We start from the raw sequence: 16622 nt of genomic DNA, 5'->3' as shown, positions 1-16622 counted from the left end.
ATATGCTCCTGCTTTACAAGTCTGTAAAGACCTCTATTTTGTCTGTCATTCCATCCAAAGCTAATCCTCTAAAGAACCTGAGGGCCCTGTCTGAATTTGTTTTTTTTTTTTTATGGTATTTGTTAAGTGCTTATTATATGTCAAGCACTGTTCTAAGTGCTTAGGTAGATACAAATCAATCAGGTTGAACACGATCTCTGTCCCAAATAGGGTTTACAATCTAAGTGATTGAACCCAATCAATCTAAGGTCTTTAGGGCCTTGGGGTACTCCATATGCTGTTTTGATTCTCTGCAACAACTCTCCAAACAATACGGCTTCTCTGATTTGTGAGACACTCTCATTTGATGGTCCTTTGTAAAAGGAATATAAATAAGTGAATCTTTGGCTGAGAAATGATGTTTTCCTAGTATAATGCACTCACCTTTTTTTTGTGATCAATTTTGTCATCATAATGTCAGAAACCAAGATTTCCCCTTGCCAGTGATTATAAAGAAAAGAATATTATCTGACTGAACTTTGATGCATTTTTTTCCAAATATTTTATAGTACCCATGGAAATGGAGTGCTTTTTAACATTTAAATCTTCATTGGCTGAGGGAGGAGAGCTAAAAATTGGACCAAGAAAATCCCTGGCCTCTCTTCAGACCTAATACATACAGATGTATGAAAATTGGTTGCTCTACATGATATGGAGGTCTTTTAATCAAAATCATACATTGAAAACAAGATGACAGGAACAGATTTAATAAATGTCTTCCTCTATTTTCCACCAAATAAAAACCCAAAGCTTGTGAAAAACAATTTGTACGAGTGGGTTTTGAAAAAAGAAATCTTTGAAAGAAATATTTATATCTGTTTAATTATAAATATATTAGCCATTTAACTGAAATGTCTATGCTGGGAATTTTGCGGGAGCTTGTAGAGTTGATTGAAGGGGTAAAAATATGAATTCAGAAAGAATTCATATTCTTCATAGAATTTGGCTTCTGCAAGCACAGGCTTCAGATTTGGTTTGAGGACAGTTAATTGTTTGAAGTTATTTATTACAAATGGAGTGGAAAACTGTACTCAGGAAATGGCTTCAGAATGATGCATTAGTGGGCTTTCTCTCCTACAGGAGAAAAAGGAGGTCTCATTAAAATCTTCATTTTCTTAGCAGGGGTGCTATTCTGAGGATAGTGGTGTATTTGCTGTTTGCTCCATCCAACATCCCCTTAGCCAGAAAGATTGCCATTCATCCCTCTGGACTCAGTGCTAAGAAATAACCCAGATTTATAATACAATAATGACCTTCATACTCGACATAATCTTTCAGATAAGCAGTTCTTGTTACATGAAGTGCTTGCAGTTTTGCCTTGAGACCCTGTCTACAGCCTTCAGTTCTTTTTCAAATGCACACAGATAATCTTTTTGTCCTCACTATTGTATATGGATTATCTCTGAGGATTGGGGACCCAGAGATCCTTTCCTTCAGGATTTCCTGCATAAGGATCAGTTTGGGTTGGACTCCAATACAAATGCATCCACCTCTAAGATGTGAGTTCCTCCCCTCTAGACTGTAAATTACTTGTGGGCAAGGCCCTGTTCTACAGATTCTGTTGTTCTCTCTCAAGCACTTAGTACAATGTTCTGCACACAATAAGGGCTCAATAAATGCCATTGATTGATTAAATGATTGATTGTGCTCATTAGTGTTCAGGAAGATGAGTGAATAATATCAGACAGAGTGTTCTTTTTTGAGTTTGAAGAGTTAAGACTATGTACAATTTCCTTAGTAAACATGTAAGTCTAAGATTTTGCATGCCCACTGCAAAAATGTTCCTTTGGTGGAATCCAAATCATAGTATATCTTTTTCCCTCCATCTTGGGGAAGAGGGAGAGGCTTTTGAGGACTATGCTCTTTACCTTTGATGAGAATGACAAGTGCAAAATGATAGGAGTTTAAGGTTGAAGATTCTCCAATGGGACCTTTGGTCCACATCTCCGCCTTCCCTCAATTCCCACTGAATTAAAGCTAATCATCAGCCTGTCTGACATTCATGTGTACTGTTCAGTGCATTCAGAATAAATGAAAATGTACAGGATGCTCTGGCCCATCTGGCATTATCTTCATCATCATCATCAAAAATAATTTTCTTCATCGTAATAATAATAATAATAATGATAATTGTGGTATTTGTTAAGGGGTTACTCTGTACCAAGCATTATATTTAAGCGCTGTTGTAGATACAAGAAAATCACTTCAGACACAGTTCCCGTCCCACATAGGGCTCACGGTCTAAGTAGGAGTGAGAGCAGGTATTGAATCCCCTTTTACGGATGAGACAAATGAGGCACACAGAAATTAAGTGACTTGTCCTCTGTTACCCCACATACACGTAGAGGAGCCAGGATTAGAACCCAGGTCTTCTGCCTCCTAGGCCCATGCTATTTTCACTTGGTCAATCCACTTCTCAGTGATAATCATCATAAATCACTATGATCATCATCACTGTCATCCTCATCCTCATCAGCATTATTTGTGGCAAAATCTACACACTTTACTGCTGCTTCATAATAATAATAATTGTGGTATTTGTTAAGCACTTACTATGTGCCAAGAACTGTTCTAAGTGCTGGGGTAGATACAGGGTTATCAGGTTGTCCCACATGGGGCTCACAGTCTTAATCTCCATTTTACAGATGAGGTAACTGAGGCCTAGCAAAGTTGAGTGATTTGCCCAAAGTCACACAGCAGATAAGTGGTAGAGCCAGGATTAAAACCCATGACCTTCTGACTCCCAGGCCCATGCTTTACACACTACGCCATGCTGTTTCTCGCCCACCATGTGTGTGTGGTGGGGTAGGGATTGTGTGTGTGACCATGTGGGTGCACAACCAACTGTCCCTTCCCTAGTTCACACATGGAAATCATAACATGAGCAATAAGATGGCTAGCTGGATACAGGCAGTTGTGTTTCCCTCAATGGGCAGCATTGTATAATCTTTCATGAACTGTATTATTGTCCATATTTGCTTTTTGGGTTTGCTCTCTACCATAACCAGAATGAACCAGGAAGTAACAGAACAGATATATCACTGGCCCTAGCCAACAGAGAAGATTTGACTAGTACTTGCAGGACATTCTAGAATCCCAGAACACCTTTTGATCCAGAACCCTGGTCCAGCCTCATTAGGTCTGAACCTCCTGGATGTCGCTCTAGAGACGACAGAGTTTTCAGTTCATGTCCCTTCTACTGATGTCCAAGACTACCTGAACATGGTAGGGTGTCAGGTGCATAAACAGGAAGTCCACTGGCTGAAAAGTGTTATCACATGGGCATTTCCTCTCTTCAGATAAGTCTCCCTTTAGCCTTAACCTTAATCCACCTGTAGCCTCATTTCAGCTGGTGAATGCTATTTTTGCCAATCTGATCATATTTTAAGTGACAAACTACCATACCTCTTGATCTTTCAGCTACATTTCTATCTATGTAATGAATTGATTTCCCTCCCTGCCTATATCTGGTCTGTACCTATTTCTATGTTGTCTAAAAATAATTTATGATAGTTGAAAAAAAAAATTAAAGTCATCACCTCTTCCTTTTCCAGAAACTGCAGTCAGGAACAATTCAGTAGTGAGACCCAAAAGAGTAAATGAAAGAGAATGAAGCTTTAAAGGTGAGGCTTTTTTCATGTGTCCTTCGGAACCAAATCACAGTAGGACGCTCCGTCATCTCTGCTCAGAAGGAATCCTGTGGCGTCTTAATGCCGAAGACCATCTGGTATGCGTGGGTTTTTTTTGCTTTTGTTTCATGTTTCTTCTTCAGCTTGCTTTCAGTACTACTTTTTGTTCAGGGAATACAAAAATGGGAAAGTTACTGATTTGAAGTTGCTCTTTTGCCTACTGGACTTCGGAAGGAAAGTCCTGGGAAAGGTTGAAAAGAAAACTCGACGAATATTGTGCTGACTGAGGAAGGGTCCATGAAAGATAAAAATAATGAGGCAGCTAGCATTGGCTGGGACAAAATGGGGGTTGGAAATTGCAGCAAATGTCTGGAGAATGATCCACAGAGTTAGGAGACTGCTGATTGTGAGCTCCTGGAAGCAGCAGGCCCGGCATCGACCCAGCATCAGAAGAAAAAATGAAATTTGATTAGATTTGCCCAGACGATGGGGAAAGTGGAGGCAAATTACCTGGATGATTCAGGAGAATACCAACCTTCTCTCTTGAAAAAAGAGAGGTCTCGGGCTTAAAAGGGAAAGCCTATATTCATGAGTTATAGAAAGAGCTCATCCTGAAAAGAAGCTCTGGCTGGCCTATGTGCCCAGGGTCTAGAGGAAAATGGAATGCCTAACCCATTGTCTCCTTGTTGTTTGGCTTTGTTGGGATTCCGGGCTGTAGACAACTCTGGTTGTACAGGATCCTGGCAGATTTTAGTCAAGTTCTAGGCAACAGGAAATGCTAAAGAGGAGGCAAGAAGGCACTGTTAACGGCAGGTGGGACCAATGTAAATTTTATTACTCCATTCAAATATTTGTCTGTCTAATGATATTTGAAAATTATTATAAAGCTGGATGGTAAATAGCCTGTATATCACCTTTATTATCATTCTCCAATTTGTCCTTGTCTGTCTCTTCATGAGCATAAATCGATGTTCTGCCCTACTATTTTGTGGCACATCTTACACACACAAACACACATACACACCAGGAGTTCTGTTGTGTAAAACAGTTGTTGGTCTCCTTTTCTCTTGTCCTAATATTCTTCTCTCTTATGAACCTTCTTATTTGATCTTGCTGCTGTAATAAGAATAATAATGATAACTGTGGTATCTAACTGCTTACTATGCACCAAGCACTGAACTAAGCTGTGGGGTATATACAAGATTATCAGGTCCCACGTAGGGCTCACAGTCTAGGTAGGAGAACATGGATTGGAATTCCATTTTGCAGATGAGGGAATAGAGGCACAGGGAGGTTAAATGACTTGCCCAAATTCACCCAGTATGTAAGAGGCAGGTCCATGATTAGAATCCAAGTCCTCTGACTCCCAGGCTTACACTCTTTCCACTAGGTTATGCTGGTTCCCAGTGTGGCTCTTTGTCTTTCCTGTCCTTTTACTTTTTGCTTCATTTTCTTTTTCAGATGCTTGCTTATTCTTGCTCTCTCTCTTTCTGTGTCTCTCATCAACTCTGAGTGGACCCAGGGAAACAAATGCTCTGTGTCAGATTTTTGGTCTGGTATATACCTAGATAAATATGTATGGGCTTTTGCAAGGGGTTTCTTGGCCAGTGATATAGCTAGAGATATTTCATATTTTCATTATATTGTGTGTGTGTGTGTGTGTGTGTCTGTTTCAGTCAAGATTTTGTCCAGGTTTAACTAAGAATTTTTAGAACAGTTTTCTGGCAGTAAGACCCCCTCATATCTCACACCAAAAATATGAAGATTTTACAAAATGCATCTGTTAATAGAGCTCGCATTTCACTTTTACAGATGACACTAGTGAGTTTAATCCACGGGTGCACATGTGGCTGAAAAGACCAATGATGATCCCTTCCACACACACCCCTCCCCCGCCACATACACATATAATGATCATCTTGGCTGTCTTGGTGCATTTTCTACTTGCAATGTCTGGTCTTGTCTTCAACTCTGCCTCTTTTCACTACGATCTTCCCGAAGCCTGTGATCTAAAATCCTCACCACATTCCCAATTGCCACATGCCAAGCTGTTATGCCTGCTGTGTTTCCTCTCAGCAGTCCACAATTATACCACATCATTTGAGGTTGTACTTCACTGTATGTTTTTAAAGTTTCTTCATTCCCCTGGTTTATTGTCCCCCTACTTCAGCAAACCAGCTGCTTGGGGATCCTGCTGTGGTCTATTTCCCTCACATGCCCCATCCAGCAAAACTGAGTTGTGACAAGCTGTGATGTTTGTGGCCTGACAGTGTTCCGGGGCTTCATTATTAGTTATCCTATTTGGGGTCTTGCTTTTGAGTTTAGTAGTGCTAATGAACTTGCTAAAGGAATCAGATGTTAGTGACATCTGTGGTAACTCCCAAGATTCACAGCTTTGGGTGTTTATTACAAAGCTCAGTAGACCTTCAGTATGGTCTGAACCTGTTACTCCCTCCTGCAACCATGCCTGTCCATTTCACTAAGGATTATTTGATTCCATTTTCTACTTCTTTGCCAACTCATACATCATTGGATCATCATGTATCTTCCTCCTTTTAGACTGTGAGCCCGTTGTTGGGTAGGGATTGTCTCTATTTGTTGCCAAATTGTACTTTCCAAACACTTAGTACAGTGCTCTGCCCACAGTAAGCACTCAATAAATACGATTGAATTGAATTGAATTGGACAGTGTGCTGCCTGGATAACAAAATTTAGAGACTGCATAATAAAACCTTGTACACTGTCTTTAGCACTCATGCATATATGTTTGCTTTATTGATTTATTTTTAATCTGTCTTTATGAAAACATTTTTATGCTTGTCTCCCCAGCTAGAAGGGGCATTTCTTGTTGGCCGGGATTGTGTCACTTCATTTGTCTGTACTTCCCAAGCACCCAAAAGAGTGCACCATATCCAGTGGATGCTCAATAAATACTTCTACTAAATATTTCAGATGCCTAAACAGACAGAAATCACTGCAAATAGGAGGGGCCTCCAAAGAAAGGTGGCTCCCTCCAATCCCCTAAAGCCATTTCAAGATGAAGAAAAGAGAAATGGATCTTCTTTCTCAGTTTTCAGACCACAAGTCTCTCCTCAACCCCTATTCAACTCATTTCCCCCAGGGCCTGTGAGTACCAAAGAGCCAAGTGGATGAGGTTTATTAGGCTTTATGGAAGTGAAAAAGAGGAGGGCATTCTTTTCACACTGACCCTAAAGCATAGGCACTACAGTGTTTACAGACAAGTAGAGCAAGATATGCATCCTCTCCTAATGTGAACCTGTATTGTTCTCCCTCTTAATTGTCCTTGAGAGAATCATAGGCCTACTCATCAGACTTCACCTCAAAATTTTACTTGAAATATGGAAGCAAATGCAGGTTTAATTTCAATACATATCTACCAAGCCTCCTTGAAATGTCTGCACATAATACAGAAAGGCATTTGGAAGAGATACCAAAGTTGTCAGATAAATGTCAATTTATGACTCTGTAAACATTAGATCTGTCAAAGAAGTGTGCACAGATTGAGTTAGATTTGACAGATAAAAAATGCTCACTGAATATTCTCTTCTAAGAAACATCCTTCATGAATATTTACATTTCTCTCGACAGCACCGTTGCTGCAAACCTAGTCTCTGGCACGTTCATAAATACATCCTGGCTAGGCCTGCACCAGTTCAGGAAAGTAGAGGGTTGAGCAATCATCTACTTGGTTGACTCCACGTAGACAACCCAGTGAGTAATTCAAGCCCTTGAGTGGATTTACTAGTCTGAATGATCAGACTGAGTTGTTTACATGGAGGAAATCCACCAAGAAACTCCCCAATCCTCTACTTGACTTGACCTGTGCAGACCCAGCTAGAGCACAAGCACTTTGTCAAAGAAGCTCACCTTCAAGAATGAATTTGCACGCACGACTTTACCTGGGGGGCAGGAGTTTTCCAGTGGAAATCCCTGAGGAGGGATATATTGGGGAGAGGGGGAGAGAGAGGTGGGATGTAGAATGGTGAGAGGAGGAAGCAGAAAGAGAAAACTGCAGAGTGGCAGAAGTGTAAAATGATCTTCTGCTCTGCCACAGGCAGGAACAGTGAAGGTAATGTTTTAAGAGCCACAGGGAAGAGAAATTGCCGTAAAATTGGGGGAAAATCCCCCCAAAACAGAAAGACCAGAAGAAAAGGCATCTATAATGGTGGAATTAGACTATACTGGGCATTGCCAGCCCACCCTCCCCTAACTCAAAACCTGAAATTCAATGCTCTAGCTTTGAACATTCCTACCAAGTTGCAATCTGAATGTACAACCCAAATCAAAATGTTTTAAGATTTGCAAAATTCTCTTTTCAGAAGCAAAATTGAGGCCAGTCTCCATGGCAACTGTCATTCAGGCAGATAGGCAGGTCATGCCATGGAGGATTTAGGAGTCTTGCCTGAGAACCCCAAACCTTGTTTGTTTGGCTTCAAAAACTGGCTTTCAATCATTCTGAATGTATGGTATTAAGTACATCTAGTTGCTAAGTTGTTTCTTTTTGGTATGGAAAGTAGTTGCAAACATTTGGGCCGTTAATATGTGGATTCTTACCTATTGGTTTACTTAAGTCATTTGTTGATGTCATTGTTTAGTTAGTTAGTTTTCAAGCAAACATGGTTTTTGTCACCATCAGTTTTGGCCACAGTGAATGTGTACAGGCATGTGTGTTCTTGCTTCCTAATATCCAATCCCTCAGTTAGACTGAAGAGAACAGTGTACACTGTTTCACACCTTTATTAGGCAGAGGAAGATATATTGACAATTAAAAGTTGATGGATAAGGACCAAAGGACAGTTTCTTTCCCTAGTTTTCATTCATTAATCTTTAATAAACAGGCACTAGGAATGTATCCGTTAAGGAGGGGGCAGCTAAAATTGGAGAGGTTGCTATAGAAACACACTTAACACGGGTGCATACAAATAACTACCAATAGAGCCGCAATTTATCCTGTGTTTTCCAGGGCTTCATATAACATTTCTATTGTAGAAAATCTGGACTTCCAAACATATTCTATAAGAATGAGGCTATTTTGAATGCAGGAATGTCTTTCAAAGAGAAAATTATAAACCGACTTTAAAATCTAAAACTGAGAACTGTAAAAGTAGAAAGCTAGTATTTCTCCTATTTGTCCTATTTTAGCAACATTTGGAGCAAAATCACCCCTTCACAGCACAAAACCTGGGCATGAATTTTAATAGCTATAAAAATGAGTAACTCAAGACTTCATAGCTTTTCTCAAACAGTTTGGACTGTAACATCCATATTCTAGTCCTGAGAATGTTCTCATTTCCAATCCTGCCAAATTATCCCCCTCAAAGAGCAGCCAAAACTTGAATTTTGTTTTTCAATAGGTGATGGTCCTTACTGTCTCCTTTCGGACCCCCATTTGGGGACTTCAGAGTATTCATTTGAAGTACTGCAAACGGACCCAGAGAAAATTAATTTCACATCTGCCTAGCTCGTGACATCTTGAACAGGGTCACACCTACTGCACAGACACAAGAATAGTGTTTCAGAGAGGAAAAGCATCCACTCTTCATGCCATGTTGCCTCGCGATAATGAAGCGATTTATGCTTCTCCTCCCCTACCCACCACACTCCCAGGTTCCCCTCATATACACAGTCATTTCACCATTCCATCTGTAGGTGTAAGCTTCCGTCAAATCATCCTGAAAATGAGAATTCTGGGGTAGCCCCTAGTTCAGTAAGCAGAAAGCCCCCACAGATCTAGATCATTCAGGAAACAAGGTCCTTGGCTGAATCTTATAAATGATAAGGCTTGATAGCCTTTTTCCTTTCCTGCTCTGGTGATGCAGAGACAAAGGTCAAATGTTCATTCCTTTCTTGAAAGGAAATGTGAATGGTTTATGGCTGACAGGGGAGGAGCATAGGTAACCTACACAGTCTCCGTGCTTCATTTGTCTGTGCACAGGAAAGTGGGGGGGGGGTTTTGTTGTTTTGGGAGGTTTTTTTGACTGGAATAGCAGGAAGGTCCAGCTGAAGCATGACAAGAAAAAAATCCATTCTCAAGAGAGGAAATTCATGCAAAAGTCATGTAATAAAGGATGAATCATCCATTTGAGGGCAATCAATATCTGTAGGCAAATAATGACCCCATGGTTTATGAAGCAGACCAGTGCCGACCTGACTCATTTAAGGATAATCACATAAAGGTTCAGCACTAGCTTATTTAGAAAGGGGGATATTTGAATGGATTATTATTTAATTAACTAGCATGATGATTGTGTGTGTATGTGTGTGCATGTGTATGTGTATGTGCACGTGTGTGTGTGCATGTGTTTGTATGTCAGGGAGAGAGAAAAAGCAGGTTTATCAGAGTCATTTCTGAGATTAATGTTCTTGACAAAATAGCAATGCAATTACATTCAAGGCTGTGTTTGTCAAATACTTTATGCCTGAAATTTCCAAATATTTCATATATTTTCTACCGATGCATACCTGTCATAAAACTGTGGGCATACACAGTTCAGTTGTTCTGGAAGATTATAGAGACTTCTCCAAGGACCAAAGAAAGAAATTTATCAGGAGCACTGGGCTAATAAATAATGGTTCACTGCACAGAATGAGTCAAATTGTGATACCCACACACAGAAAGTTTCATCTCTGTGGCACAGAAAAGGAAACATTTAGAAAAAGGAAAATAATATTTATCTCACTACCCAAAATCATATTTACAAAAATCACATTTTAGTCCATCCAATCTTTCCTGCTCATAGAAATGTGCACAGGAGAGAGACGAGGGGATGAGTGAAAGAATTAGGGCTGTCAAAGGCTAAAGAGATGGATTTATAAATGGCACCTTTCAAATCCAGAGCAGTAAGCTAGAGGGCAAGGTTGAATATTTAGTCTAAAAAATAAGCTCAAATGAATCTATTTAAAGTATATACATTGCAGTGTGAACTAACAGCATTAGAGGTTTTGCTTTCCAAAAACAAATTTGCCTTTTTTTAAAAACCAGGCTGAATCTTCCTAATCATAAAAGGAACACATTTTAATTTCTTTCAAGAGAAGCCGTACCATTTTACTAGCTATTTCAGCAAGTGTTCACTGTAAAGGAGTGGATTTCACTATTAACTTTCAGAGGATTTTAAGACACTAACTGCCCATTATTCTATGGGACTTGTGGAGCCTAATTCTCCCTTAGTCCTGACTATGTCCTAAAAGGAAGTTGGACACTTATGGGGATATATTTCCTCTTTCAAATCCCTGAAGGATTTTTCAGGATCAATGAGGAACAAAGGAGATTTTCCTCATCCTGAAAATCCAAATGTCTCCATAATAAGACCCTGCCTCCTGTAGCCCCAGGGGAGAATCTGAATCACTGAACCACAGGCAGGGCCAGAGGAAAAGGTGAGAAGGCCACCCTGGGCAACTCTTTGGGCTCATGTGTAAAGCTTGGGGATCTACATTGGGAATTCCTGGCATCGGAAGATGCAGTTTGCAGAACTGTGGTAAGTTCCCTCATCTGGCCACTGTCTCGACAAAGCCAGTCAGGATTTCTTCAGGCATTCAAGCCCTCCTTCTTCCTCCATCTCATACTAGCATGAGAGAGGGGCAATAGCAACTACCAGCACTTAATTTATGCCAACCTTTCTAGGGCAAGGCCTGGCACCTCTGGGCTTGGTAGTTCATGGCTCTGTAGCTTATGGTCTTGCCATTTCATGTTAAGTGTTTGGAACATGGTACTGCTGCTCAAGTGAGCTCCAATATCTGTTTCATCACACATTATGCACTGTATTGATCTCTACCCCCACATATATACTTCCTGCAAACTCCTAACACTAGTACTAATCATACTTAACTCCTTCAAGACTGTGGCTTCTGTATACAATTACCATCTAAATGAGCTACAAAGCCATTAGACAGCCATTTTTCTGGCCTTTTCATTCTAATTACAGTACTTGGTGAGTTAGAAGATGGTGTGAGTTATTGAGAATGTCAAAGACAACAATACAACGAGGGATGGTCCTTGCGCGCACGCGCGCACACACACACACACACGCCACCACACATAAACACATTATAGAAGGGTCTGTTGATCACACAGTGGTCTTGTCAGTCACACTTTAAGCTCATTGAGGGCAGGTATAACAACTTACACTTCTTCTAGGCTCTTAGTACTGTGACCTGGACACAGAAAGCACTGATGGGGTGCTTACCACTGACGGTGATACATTAAAGGTTGTTATGCGGAAAGGGGGGAAGTGGTCCTCACCTTCGCCAAACTAATTCTCACCTCTGCCAAACTAATTCTCACCTCCGCCAAACTAATTCTCTCCCCCTCTTCAAAGCCCTACTGAGAGCTCACCTCCTCCAGGAGGCCTTCCCAGACTGAGCCCCCCTTTCCCTCTGCTCCCCTTCCCTCCCCCCACCCTCTGCTCCTTCCCCTTCCCCTCCCCTCAGCACTGTGCTCATCTGTATATATTATTTATTACCCTATTTATTTTGTTTATGAGGTGTCCATCCCCTTGATTCTATTTATCTCGATGATGTTGTTTTGTTTTGTTCTGTCTTTCTTTGCCGTCTGTCTACCCCATTTAGATTGTGAGCCCGCCATTGGGTAGGGATCATCTCTATCTGTTACCGAATTGTACAGTCCAAGCGCTTAGTACAGTGCTCTGCACACAGTAAGCGCTCAATAAATACTATTGAATGAATGAATGGTCTTTTGTTTGCTATGGTCTCTGAGAAAATAACAATCAGTCAACTGATCTATGGTATTTACTGAGGGCTTACTGTATGCAGAGCACTCTACTAAGCACTCGGGCATGTACTCATTCAGTTTTATTTATTGAGCACTTACCGTGTGCAGAGCACCGTCCTAAGTGCTTGGGAAAGTACAATGCACCAATAAGCAGACACATTCCCTGTCCACAACGAGCTTACAGTCTGGAGGAGGAGAGTGTACAGTACAATAGAGTTGGAAGACATGATCCTTGCCCTCCAGTTTACAATCTAGCAGATGAGCTAGCCAATCTGGTAATTGCTTGAATACAATAAACCAGGATGGTAAAATACGTAAGTGGCTATTCATGGCTGTAAAATGTATCTAGTAAGAATAAAAATTGTAATATTTGATAAACGCTTGGTATGTGCTAAGCACCGTACTAAATGGGGGGGGTAAATAAAAGGCTATCAGTGTGTGCTTAGTGTGTGCTTTTACTATGTGCTTGGTACAGGGTTCTGCACACAGTAAACACTATTACTGCAACACAATCTCTGTCCCTCAGGAGGCTCACAGTCTAAGGGGGACCATATTTAATCCCCATTTTACAGGTGAGGAAATTGAGGCACGGAGAAACTAAATGACTTGCCCCAGGTCATAAAACCGGCAGATGTCAGAGTCAGGATTAGAACCCAAGTTCCCTGACTCCCAAGCCTGTGCCCTTTCCAGTAGGCCACACTACTTCTCACAGATATCCAGTATCTATATTTTGAATCAAAATAATCACTAACAGATTCAAGGGGCTGAAATTGCTCCTGTACTCCAGCAAGGGTTAGGTTAGATGACTTTGAAGTTCTTTTCAGTTGTCTTTTTTCATGAGTGTAAGACTGATTTAGAAACTTCGGCTGTCCTTTCTGCACCTAATGTCCATTAGAATACAATAGCATGAAGCAGGTAAGATCAAATAGAACCTCAGGTTTTTCCAAATTCACGAAAGTATTAAAATCATGTGACATTTTTCCTTTTTTGTACATGATTTTTATTCAAATTGGGGCAGTGAAAAGCATCTTAAATTACAGAATACTTATTTGTGGAACTGATAATTTTTTTAATGGAAATTAGATAGAGACAACCTACTATTAGAGAAGCAGTAGGTGTGCATTAGCATTTGTCCTCTAGATTTATTTTTCACTCATGAGTGACCTCATCATAGAAATAAATTAGCATAATTTATATCAATAATTTGTGGCTGTGATGTGTGAAGAAAATAATACACCACAATAAATTAAAAATGCTTTTATGACTGCATTTTTTATCAGCTTATTTACCTTTATTTATATTTAGTGCAGCAGAGCCATATTAATAGAGTTATGTAAATGGCCCCGGGTGAAGCACTGATTGTAGTTTAGAGTTCAGTTGGAACAGGACCATCTTATCTGTTTGAGTGGGAAGAGCTTTGTCGAGTTGGCCTCGTTAATTATAATTCTTTGTGAATTATTGGCATGTTGCTCCCAGACCTTGACTTTCTACCTGAAGTAGAGGTTACATAAAGTGGAGCTGCACAGATCTTTTCTGCAAACTGGTCACCTGAGCCACATGGAAGCATGTGATTTGTCTCTTCAAGTGACCTTTTGGCTTACTATGGTCTGCATTCTGCTCATGCTTTATTTTGTTTGATTTTACTGGAGAGCATTTTGGAATGTTTGTCATGAAAAGAGCTACATAAATATTAATGTATTGATAGTGTTATGGCTTTTCAAACCTATATTTCATTTCATGGGTTTTAAGAGCTACAAAATTTACTGACTGAACAGAAAATATAGGTATAATGGACTTTTTGAAATGCCCTGAATGAGATAAAATATTTGAATTATTAATCCCATGAAAACCAGTCCAATCCTGCTTAAACACCAAATTTTCTGATCCAATCTCAGATTTTTTTTCACTAACACCAGGGTAAAATTTGTGACCATAAGATAAGAGCACTGTAGTCCTCCAATGTTTAAAGGTTGCATGTTATTTTGTGATCAATTCTACAAAATGTGTAAAAAAAAACCATACTAAATCCAACTCTGATTGACAGGGAAATTCAAAGTGGAAGTTACAGCTGCTCTTCAGATCTTAACTCACCTGGCTGCTCTCTCTCACTATTACAAGGGCAAAATCCATTTGTCTCATGAAGTTTAGCTTGTGGTGCCATTGTATAATAGCTGGTTTCAAGAAGGGAAGAGTCTTCGCTTTCCAGCAAATTTCCAATTGCTTCCACTTCTATTGTATAGTGCTCTGCATACAGTAAGCATTCACTAAATTCAGTGTATTAATTGATTTACTGATTCTATCATTCGTGCACTCAGTAATATTTGAGTGCCCATTGTGTGCAGAGTACTGTAATAAAGCACTTGGGAGAGTATAATAAATAGCTAAAAGTATAATAATGATAATGTTGGTATTTGTTAAGCGCTTACTATGTGCAGAGCACTGTTCTAAGCGCTGGGGTGGATACAGGGTAATCGGGTTGTCCCATGTGAGGCTCACAGTCTTAATCCCCATTTTACAGATGAGGTAACTGAGGCACAGAGAAGTTAAGTGATGGTTTCGGATCTCCAGGAGCTCAAATGCCTTGTGTTCTTTCATCTCTAACAGGTTAGGGGGCTTGGGGGCATCATCCAAACCTGGCCAGATTAGATTATAAGCAAGCCCAACCCACTCCCATGGGCTTTATAAGAAAATGGTAAACAACTGTAGTATTTGTTAAGGGCTTGGGACATGTGCAAGGCCACCCCACTCCCATGGGCTTAATAATAAAAATATTAACAATTGTGGCACTCATTAAGGGTTTACTATGAGCCAAAATCTGTACTAAGTGCTCGGCTAGATAGAGGATGATCAAGCAGGACACTGAATCATGTACCTCACTAACCCTGACCCAGTTACCTCTCCATTCTTTGCCCTTCAGTGTCTTCAAATGGGAAGCGTCTTTTGTCCAATTAGGCCAGGACTGTGCAGCTAAGGGAAAAAAAATCTAGGTAATTACCCAGACAATTCAGGGAAAGGAACATTTTCAAGGTCACGCATGGAGTCAGTCATTGTACTGACAACAGTAATGTAAAATCATCTTCAAGGTTTGATATTTGAAAGTGTCATCATCACCATCATCAACATCAGTATTTGCTAAACACTTACTTGGTACAGAATACTCTACTAGGCACTGAGGAGACTTCAGTATCAATAAAAAACACCATCCACACCCCCAATTAATGGGAAAGACTCAGACCCAAATTGTCACATATGCAATAGATAAAAATGATAAACAATGCAAGTAATAAAAAGTAAAAAAAAAAAAAGTAGAGAGAAAAAAATGTAAAAAATGTGTAAGTATTAAGGGTGGCATAGGGTGGCACATCCAAAAGGTGGAAGATAGGTTAGGGATCACCTCTGGTAGGAGATGATATTTTATATTTTTTCCAAGGACTTATCCTATCCCGTCTTGGTTACTGCATCAGCCTCCTTGCTGACCTCCCTACCTTCTGTTTCTTCTCCACTTCAGTCCATCCTTCACTTTGCTGCCCAGATCATTTTTCTACAAAACTGTTCAGCCTGTGTTTCCCCATTCCGCAAGAACCACCAATGATTGCCCATCCTCCCCTGCTCAATAAATACAATTGAATGGATGAATGGATGCATGCATCAGATAGAAAGGATTTAAAGCACTCAATTATCTTGCCCTCTCCTACCTTACCTCCCTGATTTCCTGCTATAATCCAGCTAGCATACTTTGCTCTTCTAATGCCAATCTACTAACTGTAACTTGATCTCATCTATCTCACTCCCAATCCCTCCCCCATGTAGTGTCTCTGGCCTGGAATACCCTCCCTCTTCATAAAAATAATGATGATAATAATTATGGTATTTGTTAAGTGCTTGCTATGTGCCAAGCACTGTTCTAAGCACTGAGGTAGATACAAGGTAATCAGGTTGTCCCATGTGGGGCTCACAGCCTTAATCCCCATTTTACAGATGAGGTGAGGCACAGAGAAGTTAAGTGGTTTGCCCAAGGTCACAGAGCAGACAAGTGGCAGAGTTAGGATTAGAACCCACATCCTCTGACTCCCAAGCCTGGGATCTTTCCACTAAGCCACACTGCTTCCTGACAGACGATCACTCTCCCCACCTTCAAAGCCTTATTGAAGGCACATCTCCTCCAAGAGGCCTTCCCTGACTAAGCTCTCTTTTCTTCTTCTCCC

This window comes from Ornithorhynchus anatinus, chromosome X5 (assembly GCF_004115215.2).
Source record: "Ornithorhynchus anatinus isolate Pmale09 chromosome X5, mOrnAna1.pri.v4, whole genome shotgun sequence".
Lineage (NCBI taxonomy): Eukaryota > Metazoa > Chordata > Mammalia > Monotremata > Ornithorhynchidae > Ornithorhynchus > Ornithorhynchus anatinus.
This window is presented reverse-complemented; position numbering follows the sequence as displayed.